We start from the raw sequence: 21,624 nt of genomic DNA, 5'->3' as shown, positions 1-21,624 counted from the left end.
CAAGATACCAAATACACACAAAACTGGCATTAGCATGCAATTGCGAACAAGGTGCCACACTAAAAGGTCCCTCTAAATAAAAGGCCGAAAGGCCAAAAAAAAGAGAAAAAAATACAGAGAGGAAACTTTTAAGAAAGCGCATAAACAAACCCAACCAGGATAAGCTGTATCACTCTACCAAAACTGCAAGCCCAGGCTGCCACACTACACAACATTTAAAAAGAAAACAACTTCCTCACTGCAATTATTTTAGTTCCTTCCATCTTCTCTTCAAAAATCATGAAATCAAATGGCAGCAGATCATTTTGCTTTTTCAAATCTTACAAGTAGAGTCAAGTCACACTGATGCAAATCTTTCAAACTGTTTTATTACAAATAGTTGATGGTATACAAATATGATGAAGCTATTCTGTTGGATGTGCAAATATTGACTGTGAGTTTAGTGCATGTGTCTGTCCTTCACTCTGCAGATCCATAAAGCAGGTTTTGCATGAGTGCTTCAGCTTTCTGTGCCACTTTTCCTACAAATTTCTGATTTTCTTCCTCTTCAAAATGTCATCTTTTGGCTCGTCACTATTTTCTTGTAACCCAAGAGTCATAGTTATTTAATTTAGAAATGTTCCAGTACCCTCCCATGCCATTTTTACCCAAAACACATTAACTTTCAATTTCTAAGTTTCATTATGTCGTTTTGGCTTTATTGGGACATAGTTAAGTACTATTCAGCAGTACACTTTTTTCCATGCAAAATACACTGCACTTGGGTCAAGTTTACTTTCCATTTGACAAAGAGAACACGATCATCATCAGTTGGCTTCATTAATAGCCCTTTATCTTGACACAGATATTTATTTATTTATTTATTTGTTTGTTTGTTTGTTTGTTTGTTTGTTTGTTTTTGTTTGTTTGTTTGTTTGTTTTTGGTTTGTTTGTCTGTTCCTCTTGTGTTTGTTTTTGTATGGCTTTGGTTTGTTTGTGTTTTAGCTCCCCTGCCTGATTAATTTGAAACCTAGGTAAGCATGCCACGGTGTGATTGTCATCAGTTCTGTCAAACAAGCACTTTTGTCTCTGTTGGTAACTGTGTCATAAGAAAATGAAAAGCACCAAATCCCTACATTGAGATAATGGAACCAGGGAACGTTTCCAATTTTCAACTTACTAAAAGGATTATTAGATCGAAGTTGAAGATTTCTGTCACTCAGCTGATCAATTAATAGACTAATCATTGCAACTCTAATGCTGAGCAGAGCAGAAAGATCATTCATGGTGAGAATGTCTGTAGAACTAATTGTATTCATTAAAACCAGGAACTGAGGAAATGCTACCATAAGTGAAGAAACACCAGAGGGTGGATAAAACCAATAAACAGAAAGATAAAATAGCAATTAAGTTAACAAATAAACAGATTGATTAATAACATGATAATCCCAATAATAGAAATAAATAATAAACAAACACAAAATAAATGAGTAAATAAGTAAAATATGCAATGTTTAAAACTACTAAAATTATAAAGAAAGTAGTAAAACTGTAAAAACTGTTTAAATATATAAATAAATGGTCATTTAAAAAAAAAAAAAAAAGTTCAATTAAAAACCCAAACTAAAAAGGTAACTTAGACCCAACACAGAAGATGTTAGACTTGTGATCAATAAATCATGACCAAAATATACGAAGGTGCACTGCTTTGCAAAAATAAAAAGTCTGAATGGGCTTGGTGTAAATGTTTTACAACTTACAGTTAATCAGGGCATTTAAAAACAAGTGGCAGCTCACAGATACACCATGGCTGGATTTCTATGCCTGTCTAAACTGCTTCAAGGCAACAGGCTGCTCCTCTAAAGGAAAAGGAAAAGTTTACCCAAAAAGGAACAAAACCAAGAAAACTCAGTTTTACTTGGCACAAAGGTCAGTTCAAAAGTCAGAGGACATAAATGAGGAAAATAATCACAGATGTGGTGCTGATGTCTCAATGTGAAACCTAAATGGTGAACAGTCGTCTTGTTAGAGGGGCAGAAATATAGAATTACGGAAAGTCTGTCAAAAACAGATAATAACAAAACTGAGAGCAAGGCAAAGGAGGAAAATAGCATCTTTAAGACAGAACAAAAATTAATGATGACGAGACAGGTCAGAAGTAGCCATACTGTTTAGCAATGATGTTTCGTGATCGTGTGATCAGTACAGTTACAGTATCTCTGAGACCCAGCTTCAGATAAAAATGGACTTAAAACATACCAGCAAATGCACACACATACACCAAAATCATCAAAGTGAAGTCGAAACCAGACATCAAATTTCCTGAATGAGTAGTTGCTTTCTTGAAAATGTGTGTGTATGTGTGTGTGTGTGTGTGTGTGCCTGTGTGACTGAGTTCACTCAACATAACACAGTCGAGGAGCTGGAAGAGCTTCTTGTCATAGCCCGAAGCTAAAGCACAAAAAATGCTAAAGAAGAACACTGCACAAGCCCCCTTTTGATTTAGGGTTTGTGACACATGATGACTAATATAATTGGAATTGCATATGTAAAAATATATTATTAAAATTGATTTTCACCAAACATTAATGTCTATACAGTGTTCAAACAGAACATATCCCAAATGTTATGATATGTCTCTTATCTCCTGTGTTGTTTTCATTTTGAATCCACCTGCACGTGAATTACAAGGTCAGAGGAGGGAGAGGAAACAATGCAAACCTATTTATTGGACACAACTTGAATCAATGTCCACTAAAAAACAACGTGCACACACAGAACATGTTTTTTTGCTTTGAAGTTTTGATATGAACGCTATTTCCTCAATAAAGACAAGAATGCCCACTCGTCATTCAGAATCAATCACGCACACATAAACACACACATGCCTAAAAAAGTGTTCAGAAGTAAGACTTGGAGTTGAGGAAAACAAAAATTTACTAATTCTGCTCCTTCTGTTATGTTTGGTGCATGTTCTCATTGTATGTCTGTACAGTATGTTCTTCTCTCTTTTGCTCCCTCTCTCAAATTCTCCATTATATCTGGGTAAAAGTCATATTGAGGCATCATCAATATGGGTTGAGTCGCCTGTCTCACAACTGAATTGTGACCTTTCCTTCACATGCTAATCTTCTCTTCAGTCTAAAGGATCTGTCAGATTTATCCCTGATACCTCTTAAAAACTATCTTCAGCAGCCAAGGGAATATAATTTACTCCTGAAACATATGAGAAGATATGAACTGATTAAGTTTAATCAGTTTCATCTCTGCAGTACACAGTGGTCTGTTGCAAGAGCTTTGCAGCACCTACTGGTATTTGACCAGATGTACAGATCACAGCAGCAGTTGAAGGGGCCAAGCTAAAGTGGTTCAAGAAGAGACTATATTGTGCATAAGACAGCTACAGTGAGGACCTAAAGGTTTATCCACTTAGCATTGCAGGGAAATTGCCATCTTCCTGTTGTCTTCTCTAACAGCTTTGTCACATTAACAGGTATGGAGTGCAGGAATTTTCAGTGTTTCCTGAGAAGAATGGCACCGTAATACAAGAGCAATGTATACTACTGTACAAAAGTATGCAATGAATGTAGACACTTTCAGTGAACATTTTTTGGTTCATCTGTGAAGTTAAAAGGTTTGTTTTGTAGATGTATAAGACGCAATGTTTTGGTTTTGTAAGGTGCAATGTGCCTGCTGAAAACAGGATTAAATGCCACAGACACAACTGTAAATGCACCCTGTTTCTTTTTTCTTCTTCTCTCTCTTCTCTTCTGTTTTTTTTTTTTTTTTTTGAAGGTCATATTTTATGCTCATTTTCAGGTTCAAACTTGTAATTTTGGGTGAACATGTTTACATGCTTCAATGTTAAAAAACATGATTTTTCTCAGAGTATCTTTCAGAATATGCCTGTGTGCATCCTCTGTCTTAAACTGATACAGTTTTAGCAACTGTATCTTTAAGTCCCCTGCTGAAAAAAAAGTTTTTTAAATTAGCATTTAAAAAGTGTTTTCTGAGAATTTTGCCTTTAATTGCAAGAATCTGTGTCAAGATAAAGGCTATTAATGAAGCCAACTGATGATGATCATGTTCTCTTTGTCAAATGGAAAGTAAACTTGACCCAAGTGCAGTGTATTTTGCATGGAAAAAAAGTGTACTGCCGAATAGTACTTAACTATGTCCCAATAAAGCCAAAACGACATAATGAAACTTAGAAATTGAAAGTTAATGTGTTTTGGGTAAAAATGGCATGGGAGGGTACTGGAACATTTCTAAATTAAATAACTATGACTCTTGGGTTACAAGAAAATAGTGACGAGCCAAAAGATGACATTTTGAAGAGGAAGAAAATCAGAAATTTGTAGGAAAAGTGGCACAGAAAGCTGAAGCACTCATGCAAAACCTGCTTTATGGATCTGCAGAGCGAAGGACAGACACATGCACTAAACTCACAGTCAATATTTGCACATCCAACAGAATAGCTTCATCATATTTGTATACCATCAACTATTTGTAATAAAACAGTTTGAAAGAATTGCATCAGTGTGACTTGACTCTACTTTTAAGATTTGAAAAAGGAAAATGATCTGCTGCCATTTGATGTCATGATTTTTGAAGAGAAGAAGATGGAAGGAACTAAAATAATTGCATGGTAGCATTTCCTCAGTTCCTGGTTTTAATGAATACAATTAGTTCTACAGACATTCTCACCATGAATGATCTTTCTGCTCTGCTCAGCATTAGAGCTGCAATGATTCGTCTATTAATTGATCAGCTGAGTGACAGAAATCTTCAACTTCGATCTAATAATCGTTTTAGTAAGTTCCCTGGTTCCGTTATCTCAATTTAGGGATTTGGTGCTTTTCATTTTCTTATGACACAGTTACCAACAGAGACAAAAGTGCTTGTTTGACAGAATTGATGACAATCACACCGTGGCATGCTGACCCAAGTTTCAAATTAATCAGGCAGGGGAGCTAAACACAAACAAACCAAAGCCATACAAAAACAAACACAAGAGGAACAGACAAACAAACCAAAAACAAACAATAAATAAAGAAAGAAATGAGCTCCAGTGAATAATATGGCTGGTGGTTTCTGTACAATGATATAACAGAAATTGGCATTTGTATGTGTTTTCCTTGGCAGTTAAAGAATGCAGAATGGTGGACATTTGCACATCATTTGAGCTTGTGACAAATCTTTCCATCTTCTTAGAGTCTGTTGCAGTTAAATTAATGTAGCTATTCGCTATGTTTTGTCTATATTGCTTATATTGTCTGTTGGGAGAATGACAGACACATTTAAGGGAAGGGTAAAGCTGAGAAGAGTTTTACTTTTAGTCAGAGGACAATGATATATGACTCATAAATGAGTCTTCCCGTAATAATTATGTCATTGGTTTCATTTTGAGACTTCAGTGGCAATAGACATTGATAGAAATAGTGTTTTTCTTTGCTCTGCAGTTTTGTGTTAGGAACGTTGTGTTCCTCTGGCCCCAAAGCAAAAATGTGTTATTATGGCTGACTCTCGCCACTCTTAAAAAACCATGATGTGATCATATCCTCCTGTGGAAAGACAAACAGATCAGTAAATCAAGGCACAACAAAGTATTCATCAACCTGCAAAAATGTCAGGATTATGGCTGTCACATTCAAAATATATACAGCACTGCCCTTAACGTGTCCTCTAGCCTACTCCTTTAAGGTCACATCTATAGTTGCCATGGTGATGGATCTGCTAGTACGCATACCTCAGAATAATTAAGTGATTTCTGATGGTTGTTACCATCTCTCATAGGCTGTATGTTTGCTATGGTGAAATCAATAGGCTGTCTCTTCACATATCTGCATTAGTAGAGCACAAACAACATGGCGCAGTATTTAGTGTGTATGTATATGTTTTTGCATGCACATGTGCCTGTATGCATTTTAGATCTGACTAGGCACTTTTGTTGACATGCATTCACAAGAGTGTGTATGGTGTCCGTGTTTGTATGTGCATGTGTGCATGCAGAACGACATAGTTAAGGATGGTTGGCTACACACCCTTTATACATGGGTGTGTATGTGTCTCTGTGTCCCAGGGGAGCCGCGCAGTGTGGCTGTTCTCACGGGATGGGGTGTGTCTGAACACCTATCCCAGGGGCATCTCCAACACAGGGGGAACAGGGGGCTTAGATCGTCTGACCCCTCTGTCTGACCTCTGCGTAGTCCTCCACCGGGCCCCACGAGCCCTGCCTCTGCTGGCGTCTGTCTGTGCAAGCACCCTCAGTGAGATTCTTTCAGGTCTGGGAGATAGTTATGTCACATGTGTGCCAATTTCTGAAAGACTGTAATATCAGCCGTGCAATATTGTACAGCCACCAGGACAGTCCAAGCTTAATCCTGGTGGGTGTAGTCTCAGACAGATGTTGCACAGGGCTCTGCATGTCAAAACCAGTAAACTCAGGGTTCTTTTTAAATGGGCCTGTAAAAGGTCCGGTGTGTAGGATTAAAGAGGATATATTGACTGAATGGAATTTAATGTAAAAAGTTAGTTTTCTTAGAATGAGTCACTTATATCTACATAGGGAGCATGAAGTCAATCATGTTGCACCACCATGTTTCTACAGTAGCCCAAAATGGACAACACTGGCTCTAGATAGGACCATTTATGTTTTTGCATCGGCCACAGTAGTACTTGTAGTATTGACCATGTCATCATCATTATGATGCTGATTAAGTAATATAATATATTGTACTTGTCTGCTATATTGCAGTATCATCCTTTATGGTTGTGGTCCTGATGCTGCATTATTGTGACTGTCATGACCTGTTAAAGGTGATACTTGAGATGGTCATGTTATTTGGATATGTTTTGTCATATTTAATTCTCACTGAATTATTACAGGCTCTATGGAATTATGTTGGACACTTATCATTCTGCTCCTGTGGAGCTTGAATGTGAATGTGCGTAGGGGAAAGTCACCTTGTGTGTAGATTAATGTCAGCTGTTGTATGTTTCTGTGTCATATTGTTTTTGCTTTTTTGTTGGTTTTTTTCCTATTTTTTTGCACTTGTTACAGAAATGCCCCTGTGGGATGAAAAAACTTAAATCACCATGTCTGTTTGTTTTGGAGAAAATAATTCTGCTCCAGTGAAAAACTCCTGAACATCTGGATCTGAAGTTCTCAGACAAAAAAGCATGAGCAAACATTAGCAGGTAATGGGGCTGCCGGCCCTTCTGTGATGAGCTGAACACCATAGGAGAAACACTGATTTGTCAGATGAAACTGCTTTTTCAACTGTTTCAATTATCTTAATGTTCTTATTAATTCAGCTTGCAGCCCTATGCATTCAAACTATGATGTTCTAGGCACCCCTCTACATGCAATGCATACATACATTACATACATTACATGCAATGTGGTGTCTTAAAATAAATGCTTGTGTTTACAGGAAACATGGGTGGTTAGGTAACAATACTACTTGGTTGGGTTTAGGAAAAGATCATGGTTTGGATTGAAATTATGTTGACTTTTTTTTTTTACACAGGACAAAAACAGCAGTGTCCTGGGAAAGTCTTGTGTCATTTTTTTTGCCTCTCCATCCACCCTGACCTCCTACTTATGCCGAATTTCTCACTCTTTATACTACATCAGTTGCTCTGGGCATCTTATATTAAAGTGGATGGGTTTACATTGGAGTTAGTTGACAGCCAGTGTGTCTTGTACAGACACCAAGGGGTGTGACAAAATGTTGGTATTTGATGGTCTGAGAGGGTTAAAATGATCATGAAAAAATTAAATTCCTGCTGCTTGAGCCTATGGCTCTTCTTAAGCCAGGCTAATGTTTGATTAGGCAGCAGTTTGCTGTGTAAGGCATGCAAAATAGGAGGATTAGGGCAGTAAGAAACTGGGGCAGAGGAAGGAGATAATGCAGACACGGTAGCCACCTTCACATGGCTATTAAATCTGAAGGCTAGTTACAGTTGGGAGAAGCTTTTTCGTGCCAGCTTTTCAGATCAGGCAAAAACACATTTGTCAGGTGACAGTAGGAAAGTGTGTCAGTGGGAACAAGAGCGGTTTATCTAACCAACATGGCAGCACTGTCTCATCCAATCTACTACTGCAGCTAACGGCAGGAGCCAACAGGCATTATCGGCTACAGTAAGGGGATTAGCCTCTAATGTGGGTGCAGAGTGAGGAGAGAGGTAGTGATATGAGGGAGGAATTGCGGTGAATGTGGACATTGAGCGAGCAGAGATTAAGAGATTTTTTTTTTCCTTTTGCACTGTACTTCCTATAATGATGAAATCCCAGTGAAAACAAGCAAAAGGTGAACCCAGCTTGGGAAAATGATAGCTAGTGTTTGTGTAGCATGCCAGCATATTACCTCCAACTGTGTTTTCATTTAGAAGAAAATCCTTAAAATAAACTGACTCAGCAGTCACCATCAGCATATTGGTTTACAGCCTTACATCCTCAATATTGAAGAGGTATCTGAGGGTGTACTGCAGGATTGAGAAGGGTATGAGCAAAATGAGAAAATATTTCAATTATTAGGGGGCAGGAGGAGAGGAGATAATCAAACATAAAACCTGACTGACCCCAGCCCTGGCTTATCCTATATGCAATGAAATAGAATGGAATAGGTTTTAAGGTAATGTAATCAACACACTCGGAGAATCCTTGGTTGTTATGGCAACACATAACCTCTTCCCTACAAACGCCAGCACTCCCAAGAGGTGTTGATGCTGTCGTCATTGTCATAGAAGCACCGACATTTTTACCTCAAGGGCAAACACTTCCCCTGTTAGAATTCTTTTCACTTTCCCGCTGAATAAGGGGTTAGTCAACACTGATTAAACTGGTTCCTCATATTGTCATCATTTTCACTGTTTCAATTTGGCCTGTTATGTTACAGTATAAGCTGAAAGGTATTTTAATGCAGTAAGGCAAGGCAAGGCAGCTTTATTTGTATAGCACATTTCATACAACAGGGCAGTTCAAAGTGCTTTACAGAGCAGTAAAATGATATAAAATCCAGTTTAAAATAAGTTTGTAGTTATTAGCGGGTGGAGTAGGCAGTTCATAAAAGGAATGTTTTTAGCTTTGACTTAAAAGTGGTCAGAGTCAGGGCTTGTCTATCATAATTTTGGTAGGTTGTTCCAGGTCTGTGCTGCATGATAAAAAAAACACTGCTTCACTATGTTTAGTTCTAACTCTTGGGACAGTCAGTAGGCCCCTGATGTCCTGACAGCTCTAGACGGTTCTTATGTCACAAGTATGTCAGAGATATATTTGGGCGTTGAGCCACACAATGATTTAGCAGCAGCAAGATTTTAAAATCAATTCTCTGGGTGATGGGTAGCCAGTGTAAGGATTTTAGAACTGGAGTAATGTGTTCATATTTCCTAGTTTTTATCTGCAGTATTAATGTGCCTTCATTTGTATTGTGTTAGGTTAATACCTTTTGTGAAGGCCAGGCAACAGCTTGACCAAACACAACCCTTGTGAGAGGAAAAGTAAACAATGGGAACACACCTCCGACTCTTTCATATCTTAAATGTGAAGTCTGAACCCTACTCTGGACAGGACCAGTCCCAACCAGCTACTTCTCATGTAAACAGAGCTATGAATATCCACAGTGCATGCTCCTATACCGACAAACAGGCATATAGTACACATGCTGTTCTCACAATGTACTTAAGCAGGCACATGCACAGTGCCAGACCAAGAATAGTCAATACCCTAGGCAAGCCCCCCTTCAATATATGTTATTATTATCATTGTAATATTTGTAATATTTATTACAAAAAAGAGCTAACAAGTAGCTGAGATACAATGAAATAATGCTGTATGTGCAAATTTAATGTTTCTTTTGTCTTTCTCTTTTTTTCCGGTACTGTGACCTGCGACTTTTCGCATTGCATTAAAATTGCACGTTTGCAACACCCAGGAGTTTTTTTTTTTTGGAGTACTATGCAAGTGGTGAAAATTCACCCAAAAGTGAAACCGATACCTGAAATATAGTGATGTGAACACGGAGGCTCCATGCTCTGAACCATCATGGAACAAAACAGCAATACTCTTTTTTTTTTTCTTTTTTTTTCATACTGTCATGAAGGCTTGTTGCTGCTTCACTCCTTCCATTGTTTACTTTCTAAAGTAAAAGACCAGCTTAAATAACTTAGAGCATTTTGCTAAGAAGCAACTCAACAAAAGAGCTTACATAAGTCATAAATACATATTTTCAGAAGGTACCATGTAGTCTTATGGCTTCTTTTCCTTTTTTTATCTGTCTCTGTGCAGTAGTCACTTGAAGTGGCAGGGGGAGGGATCACACAACCAGCCAGTGATTGTCCTCCATTTCTGCTTTTCAGTAACATTAAAAGGGTCTCAGTGCTGCTACTTGCTCAAGTTAAAATTTGCCTGAACAGTAAAATAGCATGAATTTCGAGACAAATTTTCCATTTGCCTTGCCCAATGTCGTTCACATCTATTTGCTCCTTTGCATTGACTTTGTATGTAAACTTGCAACACAGAATGCTTGTTGGGTGTGATCACACCATTACACTAATGCTCTCCATATACATCCCACTCCACCATGTACTATCAATGCTCTAACATGTTCTGACAATGATGATCCCCCACTGATAGACACATTAAGGTCAATCACATTGCCAGGACTAAACGTGGTGACCCAACTACTGACCTATCATTAGCACTAGATCTTTGGAGCATTTTCCACTTTGTTTGCTTTTGTTGAATGTCCAAATTGCATATGTTGTTTATTAGAAAATCGGCCCCTGCACATGCAGGCATGTAAATAGAGTTGATATGGGTCCAGAAGCCTTTTCATGTGAGCTGCACTCAGTGAACCCGATATGTTATTCAAACTAAAGTGCAGCTGGTTTCAAATCGCTCCACCTGGCATGTTTTTTCTAGAAGCCACATCATAGAGCATACAAGGAAATGACAGTTGAGCTACTGTACGGGGTGATCAAATAAAAAATCTGAGGTTAACTTATCCAATTATATATTGTGCTCACTGAATCCAGTTAGATATTGTTTTAGTTTTGTGTAGGCTTTTCTACATGTCATACTTTAATGTAAAACTGTCAATAATAAAAAATAAGAACAATTAAAACTGCAACATTCTCATGCCAGCTACAGTCAGTCATTTTGGAGTCCTCTTCTTCACCAGCTGAGGTTGTTTTAGTTGTCTTGTTTTGAATGGATGAAGCATTGGGAAAACATTTGACCAGGCAGGAGTTTAGTCTTTCCCCTGACATGTACCAAATATTTCATTTGGCCTCTAATAGCCCCCAGTTTTATGGGTAGAAAAGCAGGATCTGCAGAACACATGTTTTTGTGTTCTCAACTTGTAGACACACAAAACACTATTCATGGAGCAAGTAAACCCTGCAAGGGCAGAGAAGTACTGGTCTCTATTTCAATGCTGTTTGCAACTCTCATAGTGAGTCAGCAAAATAGGCTCTTACTGTAACATGATTCATCACGAATAACAAATATGCTACCCATAGAGGGCACTGTCCATAGCAATAAAAACCTTAAAAGTACTATAAGGATACTTTTAATACTGACATTTAAGACTAAAAAGACGCCAATCCAGAACAATTGCGCCTTTTCCCTCGACTTTTTGTTCTTTTGGTCCGGTCCTTATCTACACAAAGAAAGCCAGTGAACGAGAACAGAGTAGGAGGTAGAAATCGAGAGACAGAGAGAGTAGGCTGGTGAAAAGAAGAAATTCTGAGCTCCTCCATGCCATAGAGGATCATATGACATCCAAAGCAGGACTTGTGGGTAAAGGAGACAGAACAGGGGGGAGGCGTGGTGAGAAGGGCGTGTTGTTCTCAGCAAATCAGAGCCCTCACTTCAGTCTGCCTTGTCCTGCCCAGGCCTGAATGTTCCCTGTAGACCTCCTGTGGTAAGATTGTGTTCGGTGTGTATGTTTATTCCACAGATTGTGTACCCCTCACATTTCACTCATTTTTATCAAGCTGCTCTGTGACATTACCTCTTCTGGTTCAGTGGCTAGAGATACTCTGGCAAATAAACTGGTTGTTCCAGAGGTAAACTATCTACAATCTGCTCATAAGTTTTCTTACCCTGGCAGAATTTATCATCTATATACCATTCTTTGAAGAATATATGAGTGATCAGGCAAAACACAGTTCTTTGATATTTATAGGAGTCAGGTTAAACTATGAGGTATAGCAGAAAAGCACAATCATTAAACAAAACATTGCAACAAGCAAATGCTGAGATTTTCCCTATTCAAAAGTTTCCATAACCTTACTTAACAGTATGTGTTGCCCTCTTTAGCATCCATGATAACTTTCAGTCTTTTGTAATAGTCTTGGACAATACCCTTAATCTTCTCAGGTGGCAAAGCTGCCCTCAACCAGACCTGAAGTGGCCGAGGCATTGCTCCACAATCCTCACACTGTGACCCGGAACAGCATAAATTCATAGAACAAAGATGGAAGAAACAAAAAGAAGAAGAAGGGAAAAAAATAAAGTGAGGGATAGAATGCGTATGAAATGTATAGCGCCAAGAATTTAACCATGTTTTGTTTAAACCATGTTTGCTACTGGCTAACTTATTTGGTATGTGACAGAAAGTTCATTTTTGGTCTCATCACTCCACCATCCAAATGACTTTATGGGCTGCATGACCGGTGACATTATCGGGAAAAAAATTCCAATTTTCATAAATTTTGTAAGGGGTATATAAATTTATGAGCACAATTTCATTTACACATGTAATTTGTACAGACACAGCAGAGGTAAGACACAAATAAAATTGTAGGAAAAAGAAAGCCAGACAGTTAATCAAAATGATGAAATATAAAATGGAGTTACCATACTGGACTGCTCAACTAAACCAAATAACTCCCTGGGTGGGACAGTGCTACAGACTTGCCTGACTGGAAAGATACAAGCAGCAGTTGTTCATGACTGTAACAATGTCGTCCAGAGCCTTTCTCTTCCTGAGGCTCAGCATGGGAGAGGTGACACTTGAGCTTGGATCGATGCACTGTTTGTGTCCTTGTGTCCGTACATGTGAGGAATGTTAAATGTTGCGTGTATCTCATCCCTGGGTCTGACCTTTAGTGTGGCCGTGTGTGTGTGTGTGGGGGGGGGTTTGACTTACAGGGTGGAGATGAGTAAGGTAGTTGATTTGATTTTTTTCCAGTTCCATCTAAATGTCCACGCCTGATTTAGCTGAAAATGGATAGGATGCAAACAGAAAGCAGTAAAGTCTTATTATGAGATGGACAACAAGACCCAGCAGACTGCTCTGTTCTTCTCTCTGTGTGTTATTGATTGACCTCAGCCTAAAGCAGGTCATTTATTCAAACACACACAGACACAAACATGAGCATGTTTACTCAATGTGATAATTACATGCATGCGCATGTATTGTTTATTGTTCTCATTTAACAGTGTCACAGAGGGAAAGGTGATCTGTGTCCTTCTGAGGCGGAGGCAGGGTGCCAAGCCTTGGCTAAACAGACTAAACATGACCTCCACTAGGTAACACATTCCACCTATTGCAGACAGAGAGGGAGCATGCAGAAATATCAAATGATTAACTTTAAGGAGTGGCAGGGGAAAGGAGGAATTATTTCTGTTTGCATAGGTCTGTTATTTTGGCATAAAAAAGCAAAACTGAGAAATGAGAGGAGGATTTTCTATATATATGAAAATTGATTCAGAGGTCAGAAATAATGTGAAATTACACTGTGTTCCATATCTCATTACTTCTCTGTGTGTAAGGATTAACCAACATCCGCCAGACAAACTTAAAATACATCACTTATGGGTACAAAACACATTTTTAGCATTTCATTAACTGAGCTTTGGAGCAAAAACAAACCCTAGGAAAATGGTCTTGTGGTGGAAGGGGAGGAGCAGCAAGAGATAAACACTGAAAGCTAGAACACAAGGGATACAAAAACAGCTGTCTAACACATGGTTCAGTTCAGACAGGTTTCTCTTAAATAGATGCCTCGTGTGGATGTATGCAGTGTGTGGATAATTAACCTAAAAGTGTTTGACAATGGGGGATGGTCAAGTGAGACAGAATATGTGTCGGGCGTAGGGATGATAAAAAAAGATGCACTGCTGTATTGCTGTATGAAGCTCTGCATCTAACTTGTTCTATAAATGATGAACAACAGGCCCTCGTATATTTCATTAAGACATTGTGGGTGTGTAGGAATTGTATGTTTTTAAAGGTCCAATGTGCAGGATTTAGGGGGCATATATTGGCAGAAATGGAATGTAATATAACAGGTATGCTTTCTTTAGTGTGTAATCACTTGAAAATAAGAATTGTTATGATTTGATTGCCTTAGAGTGAGCCGTTTATATCTACATACAAAGTGGGTCCTCTGTTACAGATCTTGCCATGTTGTTTCTACAGTAGCCCAGAAAGGGCAAACTACACACTGGCTCTAGGTAGAGCCATTTGTACTTTCGTGTCAGCCATTGTTGTTCTCTGACACACTTGGCATATGAGAAATTTCAGATGATTTCAATGTGCAACCTCAGCCGCTAAATGCATGTGATTGATATGATTGATATTGGCATGTTGTATCTACTAGAATATATTTCTGCACATTCTTGCCGAGCTGTTTCATTTTAGCAAACCATTACATTGTACATATTCTAAACAGCATTTTTTTAAAATTTGTTTTTATTGGACTTTTTTCTGCTCGATATGTAAGTTTCTTGTCTATGCACTAACACAAATTCCCTGTATGTGAAAACCTACTTGGTAATATATTGGATTCTGAATCTAATTATAATAATATGTTCTATGAGCTCAAGCGATACTAAAGGAAAAAGGTTGTATGTTATAAAGATAATTAAATGATCTACACTGAAATCATAGTTCATTTATATATGAAGTTAAACTGGTGAGGCAGGCTGGTTTCAGGCAGGGCATGTGAGTCTGATTACACAGTGTAAATCCGTAAATAATTTTGGGAGGCCCCTCCTTGTCAACAAAGGCTCTATGAGATCAGACAGGGTTTAGGGGCCTTCTTGTCACTTCTGGACAACAGGGATAACAGTGGTACTGAATGTAGACATGCTGTGTTTACATGACCCTGCATATTCCTCGTCAACCATGTGGTTTATATACCCGCATTTTTATGATTTTATCTTTTGGAGAAACTTTGTTTTTTGTGTTGATCTATATATCAGAGATCTACACGGTCCCTTAACGGTGACCTTGCAGTTACTGAGAGCCCTTTCGTATTGCACCTCGGTCCTGATAACAGTAGAATGTAGTTACTGGATGGCACCATTAAGATTATGTTTCATTTCTGTCCCTGCCCTTCCAATTTCTTTGTTATTGTTACCTTCCGTCTTTCACCTGTTGTTCTCATGATACCTGAGGCAGTTACATTTTCAATTTATTCAGACAATTTAATGTAGGTATGGCTCTAAAAAAAATGGCAAACAAACCAAACTTTACATTCCAGGTTTTTTAAGACACCACTTGGGGCCCTGGGTAATCAGATCTATTTTCCCCTCTCTACGATGCCCCTGGTGATCTGGTGGTCTGTAAAAGTTGGCGAACCCCAGGAACCGCTGCAGCTGCTTGTGTGAGTCAGGTACAGGCCAGGAGGTCACCATGGACACTTTGGTGGGGTCCATCTCCATGCGGTTGTATGTATGTATGATGTAACCCAGGAAGGTGACAGAAGGGGTGTGAAACTCACACTTTTCAGCCTTTACAAACAGTGAGTTCTCCAAAAGGCGCTGCAGGACTCTCTGAACATGATGAACGTGCTCTTGCTTTGACCGGGAAAAAATCAAAATATCGTCAAGATAGACGAAGACAAACTTGTTCAGCATGTCTCTGAGAACATCGTTATGAGGGCTTGGAAAACGGCTGGAGCGTTAGTGAGTCCAAATGGCATCACCAGATATTCATAGTGTCCAGTGGGAGTGTTAAACGCCGTTTTCCACCTCATCCCCCTCTCGGATGCGGACCAGGTAGTAAGCGTTGTGGAGATCCAGTTTGGTGAAGATTGTGGACCCCTGCACCAGCTCAAAGGCAGAGGCGATGAGGGGGAGAGGATAGCGGTTCTTTACCGTGATCTCATTCAGACCCCTATAGTCGATGCAAGGTCTGAGAGAACCGTCTTTCTTGCCCACGAAGAAAAATCCAGCCCCGGCAGGCGACGAGGAGGGTCGAATGATACCGGAAGCCAAGGACTCGGAGATGTAGGTATCCATAGCCTCCCTCTCAGGTGCGGACAGCGAGTAGAGGCGACCCTTGGGAGGAGCTGACCCAGGCAGGAGATCGATGACACAGTCATATGGTCGATGAGGCGGTAGAGAAGTGGCTCTAGACTTGTTGAACACCTCCCGAAAATCGTGGTAATCAGAAGGCACCCTGGAGAGGTCTGGAGAGGGACTGAAGTTAGCGGACGGCGTGGGCGTGACCTTCTGTTGGAGGCATATCTGCTGGCAAGACGGACTCCATGACAGAACCGATCCCATGGCCCAGACTATGTGCGGGTTGTGGCGTCGAAGCCAAGGATATCCAAGGATCAGCGGTAGGCTGGGAGACCTCAGGATGTGAAACCTGATGGTCTCGTGGTGTTCCCTTGCCAGGAGCATGGAGAGGGGGGTGGTCTGATGAGTAACTGTTCCCAGGAGATGTCCATCAAGGGCGCGGGCCGGGACAGGACGGGAAGAGGGACTTGCTAAATCCCCAGCTGACGGGTGAGTTCTTCGTCGATGAGGTTTACATCGGCCCCAGAGTCAACGAAGGTAGCGAGGGTGTGTGATCCCTCTTTCAACAGGAGCTTGACGTGGAACAGAGGGCGAGGGTTAGGGACAGAGTTCTGGGAACGGCTCAGCAGGATGCCCCTCTCTACTGCTGAGCCCTCCCTTTTACCGGGCAGCTGGAGACAAAATGGCCGGCCTGGCCATAATAAAGGCAGAGGTTTCCCCGTTGTTGTCTCTCCCGCTCCTCAGGAGACAGCCGGGTATGGCCCACCTGCATGGGCTCCGACCCCCCTGGAGCGGAAACTGGAGGAAGACTGGGGACCACAGGAGAGCCCGGCTGACGAACCGGAAAAGCGATGAGCCCCTCCCTCTTGGCGTCGCTCCTGTCTCCTCGCCTGGATGCGTCTGTCCAACCTCATGGTTATCTCGATGAGACCATCCAGAGAATGAGGTAGATCGAATGAAACCAGTTCATCTTTAATGTACGGGGCTAGCCGTTGAGGAAGGCGTCACACTGGGCGACCGAATTCCAATCACTCTGCCGAGCTCGGGTTCTGAACTCAATGGCAAAGTCTGCAACTTACCGATCCCCCTGCCGTTGATTCAGAAGTCCCCCTGTGGCATCGGGGCCCACAGGAACGGGCCCAAATACCTTGCGCAGCTCCTCTGCAAATGCCTGAAATGAAGCACAGGCTGGCGTGCCCCACTCCCACTCCGCCGTCCCCCACAGGCGTGTTCTACCCGTGAGGTGGTTGATGGCGAAGGCAACTCGGGCTCCCTCTGTGGCAAATGTGTGGGGCTGCAGGGCAAACAGGATCGAGCAGTTCGTGAGGAATGGATTGCAACCCTCCGGATCCCCGGCATAGTGCTCTGGTGCCCCCACACGTGGTGGGGGCACCACGGCGTGCTGTGTTAACGAGGTAGCCATCTGTTGGACCTGGTTGGCTAACAAGGTTAGCGCCCGTTCGAGAGCTGAGGCGGACTAACGAGCCTCCGCCACGTTGGAGGTGAGCTGAGCCTCGTGTTGCTGGAGCATTCCCTCCACACGGGCTAGGCGGGACTGTAGAGCAGTGGAGTCTGCTGGGTCCATGACTGGCCAGATTGTACTGAAACGGGTGTGTTCTGGACCCAAATGCAGTACTCTGATGCTCAATGACGGTTGGTAATAAACTTTATTTAAACCAACAATATTAAAGTTTAATCTGCTCAAAGTCAATCGTGAGGAAAGTTCGTTCTTCGGGCTGAGAGCCCAAACACAGTCTCTGGGAATCCCACGAGGAGAAGAGACGAACCTTGCAGCTGCTGCAGCTGGTGAGCAGGAAGCCCCGTAGCCCGTTGAGCCGACAACACGTGGTGAGGAATCGTCGTCGGTTGAGCACAGGGAGAGTCGAGGGCAGGCAGGAGTTCTGTTACCAGGAAAGCAGTCCGCGATGGCAGCAGTACCGATGAGGAGAGAGCAGAAGGATTGTCGAAGCCAGGCAGAGGAGACGTAACCAGGAGAGCAGTCAGGATTCCGAAACGCCGAAACAGAGCACTTGGTCGGGGACAGAAGGCAGGTAGGTACACGAGGAATCAGGCGAGGAGAGTTGGTCGGGGACAGGCAGAGTCGGCGTCGGAAGGTCTGGCAGAAGAACGCTGGAAAGTCTTGCATAGTGCAGTAGAACAATCTGGCAGTGAGTGAGTGTGCTGGAGTGGCTTATATGCTGGGTTGATTGGTGACGAGTTGCAGCTGTGAGGTGAGCAGGCTGTCGAGGTGGGCGGGGTTTGCAGGTGGAGTGGAGCAGAGGGAGGGTGGGTGGAAAAAGTACTGGCAGCAGGGGAGGAGGAGGCAGGCAGGCAGGCATACACCATGACAGAACCCCCCCCTCAAGGGACGGCCCCCAACGTCCCAACACAGGTCCACAGAAGCCGGGCGGGCGGTGGGGGGCCAGGAGGAGGGCTAGAACGCCTCGGAGACGTCAGAAGCAGGCTCACTGTCGTCGGAAGGAGAATCATCCCTCGGAGGAGTCGCAGGAACCCCCTCGACGCCCCCAGAACCAGAAGCCCCGAAAGCAGGAGGAGGACGAGGAACAGAGCCGGACGAGCCCCCCGCCCCAAGGCGGCGCGGGAGGGCTGGTCAGGGTGCTGACGGTGAAACTCCTCCACCAGTTGCGCATCCAGCACCTGTCGGGCCGGCACCCACGACCGTTCCTCCGGGCCGTATCCCTCCCAGTCCACCAGGTACTGTAGGCCCCTTCCTCGGCGACGTGAGCGAAGCAGGAGACGCACGATGTACGCCGGAGCCCCATCGATGATCCGAGGGGGCGGAGGCGCCTGGGAGACAGGCTGTAGAGGGCTTTCTCTGACCGGCTTGATCCCAGAGACGTGGAACATAGGGTGGATCCACATGGTGCGGGGCAACCGGAGCCGGACAGCCACCGGATTGACGAAGCCGTCTATGGGAAACGGGCCCACAAATTTGGGAGCCAACTTCCGGGAGTCTACCCTAAGGGGGCAATCCCATGGTGGAGAGCCACACCTTCTGTCCCACCCGGTAGGAGGGAGCTTGGGAACGGTGGCGGTTGGCAGCAGTCGCATATCGACCCGTGGCCTGCAGCAGTGCAGTCCTGGCTCGTGACCAGGTTTGGCGGCAGCGCCGGATGAAAGCTTCCACCGACTGGTACGCAGTTTCTCTCTCCTGGGCGGGAAACGGGGGGGCTGGAAGCTGTAAGCACACTGGAATGGGGAGAGTCCTGTGGCAGAGCTGACATGGGTGTTGTGTGCGTATTCGACCCACATGAGCTGTGAGGACCAGGAGGCAGGATGAGTAGAGGCCATGCATCTGAGCGCCGTCTCCATTTCCTGGTTCATTCTTTCCGATTGACCATTGGATTGGGGATGGTAACCAGAAGACAGGCTGGTGGAGGCTCCCAGGAGACGGCAAAATTCTCTCCAGAACGACGACGTGAACTGGGGTCCACGATCAGACACCACGTCGGTGGGAAGGCCATGGAGTCTGAATACGTGGTCCAGCAATAGTCCAGCGGTCTCTTTGGTGGATGGGAGCTTAGGTAGGGGCACAAAATGTGCCATTTTACTGAACCGGTCTACCACTGTCAGGATGGTGGTGTTTCCTCCTGACAGTGGCAGACCTGTAACAAAGTCCAGGGAGATATGGGACCACGGACGATGAGGCACAGGAAGGGATCGTAGGAGGCCTGGCAGGGGCTTGGCGAGGGGTCTTGTTCTGGTTGCAGATGGGACATGCATTCACAAAGTCTCTGGTGTCCTCGTCCAGGGTGGCCACCCAGAACAGTCGCTGTAGGACCTCCTTGGTCCGTGCTATCCCCGGGTGACAGGTGAGTCGGGAGTTGTGGGCCCGCTGCAGAACATCCGACCGGAATTCCTGAGGGACGAACAGGCGGTCCTGAGGACATGAGCTGGGCCCCAGCTGGTCCTCCAGTGCAGATTTAATCCGCTCCTCGATCCCAGGTGAGGGCGGCCAGGAGATGGGAGGCGGGGAGAGAATATTGTCCGAGCGGGGGGAGTCCTCCTCCCCCATCAGAAACTGTCTGGATAAGGCATCGGGTTTGACATTGCGGGAGCCGGGGCGATAGGAGAGCGTGAAGTTGAATCGGGTGAAGAAGAGAGCCCACCGGGCCTGGCGAGAGTTCAATCTTTTGGCAGAGCGGATGTACTCGAGGTTCTTGTGATCTGTCCAGACGAGGAAGGGATCCCTGGTACCCTCCAGCCAGTGCCACCACTCTTCCAATGCCAGTTTCACTGCTAGCAGTTCCCGGTTCCCAATGTCATAGTTTCTCTCAGCTGGAGACAAACATCGGGAGAAGAAGGCACAGGGGTGCAACTTTTCATCCTCCGCCGAGCGTTGGGAGAGCACAGACCCTACCCCCACATCCGAGGCGTCGACCTCCACCACGAACTGCCTGTCTGGGTCAGGGATGAGTAAGATGGGAGCTGAGCTGAAGCGTTCTTTTAGATGCTGGAATGCATCTTCAGCAGCCGTGGTCCAGCGGAACTGGATCTTGGAGGAGGTGAGGGCAGTGAGAGGAGTGGCCACAGTGCTGTAGCCTTGAATGAAACGTCTGTAAAAGTTGGCGAACCCCAGGAACCGCTGCAGCTGCTTGCGTGAGTCAGGTACAGGCCAGGAGGTCACCGCGGACACTTTGGTAGGGTCCATCTCCATGCGGTTGTGGCCGATGATGTAACCCAGGAAGGTGACAGAAGGGGTGTGAAACTCACACTTTTCAGCCTTTACAAACAGTGAGTTCTCCAAAAGGCGCTGCAGAACTCTCTGAACATGATGAACGTGCTCTTGCTTTGACCGGGAAAAAAAAATCAAAATATCGTCAAGATAGACGAAGACAAACTTGTTCAGCATGTCTCTGAGAACATCGTTTTATGAGGGCTTGGAAAACGGCTGGAGCGTTAGTGAGTCCAAATGGCATCACTAGATATTCATAGTGTCCAGTGGGAGTGTTAAACGCCATTTTTCCACTCATCCCCCTCTCGGATGCGGACCAGGTAGTAAGCGTTGTGGAGATCCAGTTTGGTGAAGATTGTGGACCCCTGCAACAGCTCGAAAGCAGAGGCGATGAGGGGGAGAGGATAGCGGTTCTTTACCGTGATCTCATTCAGACCCTATAGTCGATGCAAGGTCTGAGAGAACCGTCTTTCTTGCCCACGAAGAAAAATCCAGCCCCGGCAGGCGACGAGGAGGGTCGAATGATACCGGAAGCCCCCTGGTCCCCCCCAGTGTTGAAAGACAACCTATGCCCCTGACAAAGCTAACATTTTGATGTCGAGAGAGTGCAGTGTTTATCATGTACACCATCTTCTTCTTCTTCTGGTGAGATTCGGGCAGGATGTACTCTAACACTATATTAGTT

The sequence above is a fragment of the Plectropomus leopardus genome, chromosome 5 (assembly GCF_008729295.1).
Source record: "Plectropomus leopardus isolate mb chromosome 5, YSFRI_Pleo_2.0, whole genome shotgun sequence".
Classification (NCBI taxonomy): domain Eukaryota; kingdom Metazoa; phylum Chordata; class Actinopteri; order Perciformes; family Serranidae; genus Plectropomus; species Plectropomus leopardus.
This window is presented reverse-complemented; position numbering follows the sequence as displayed.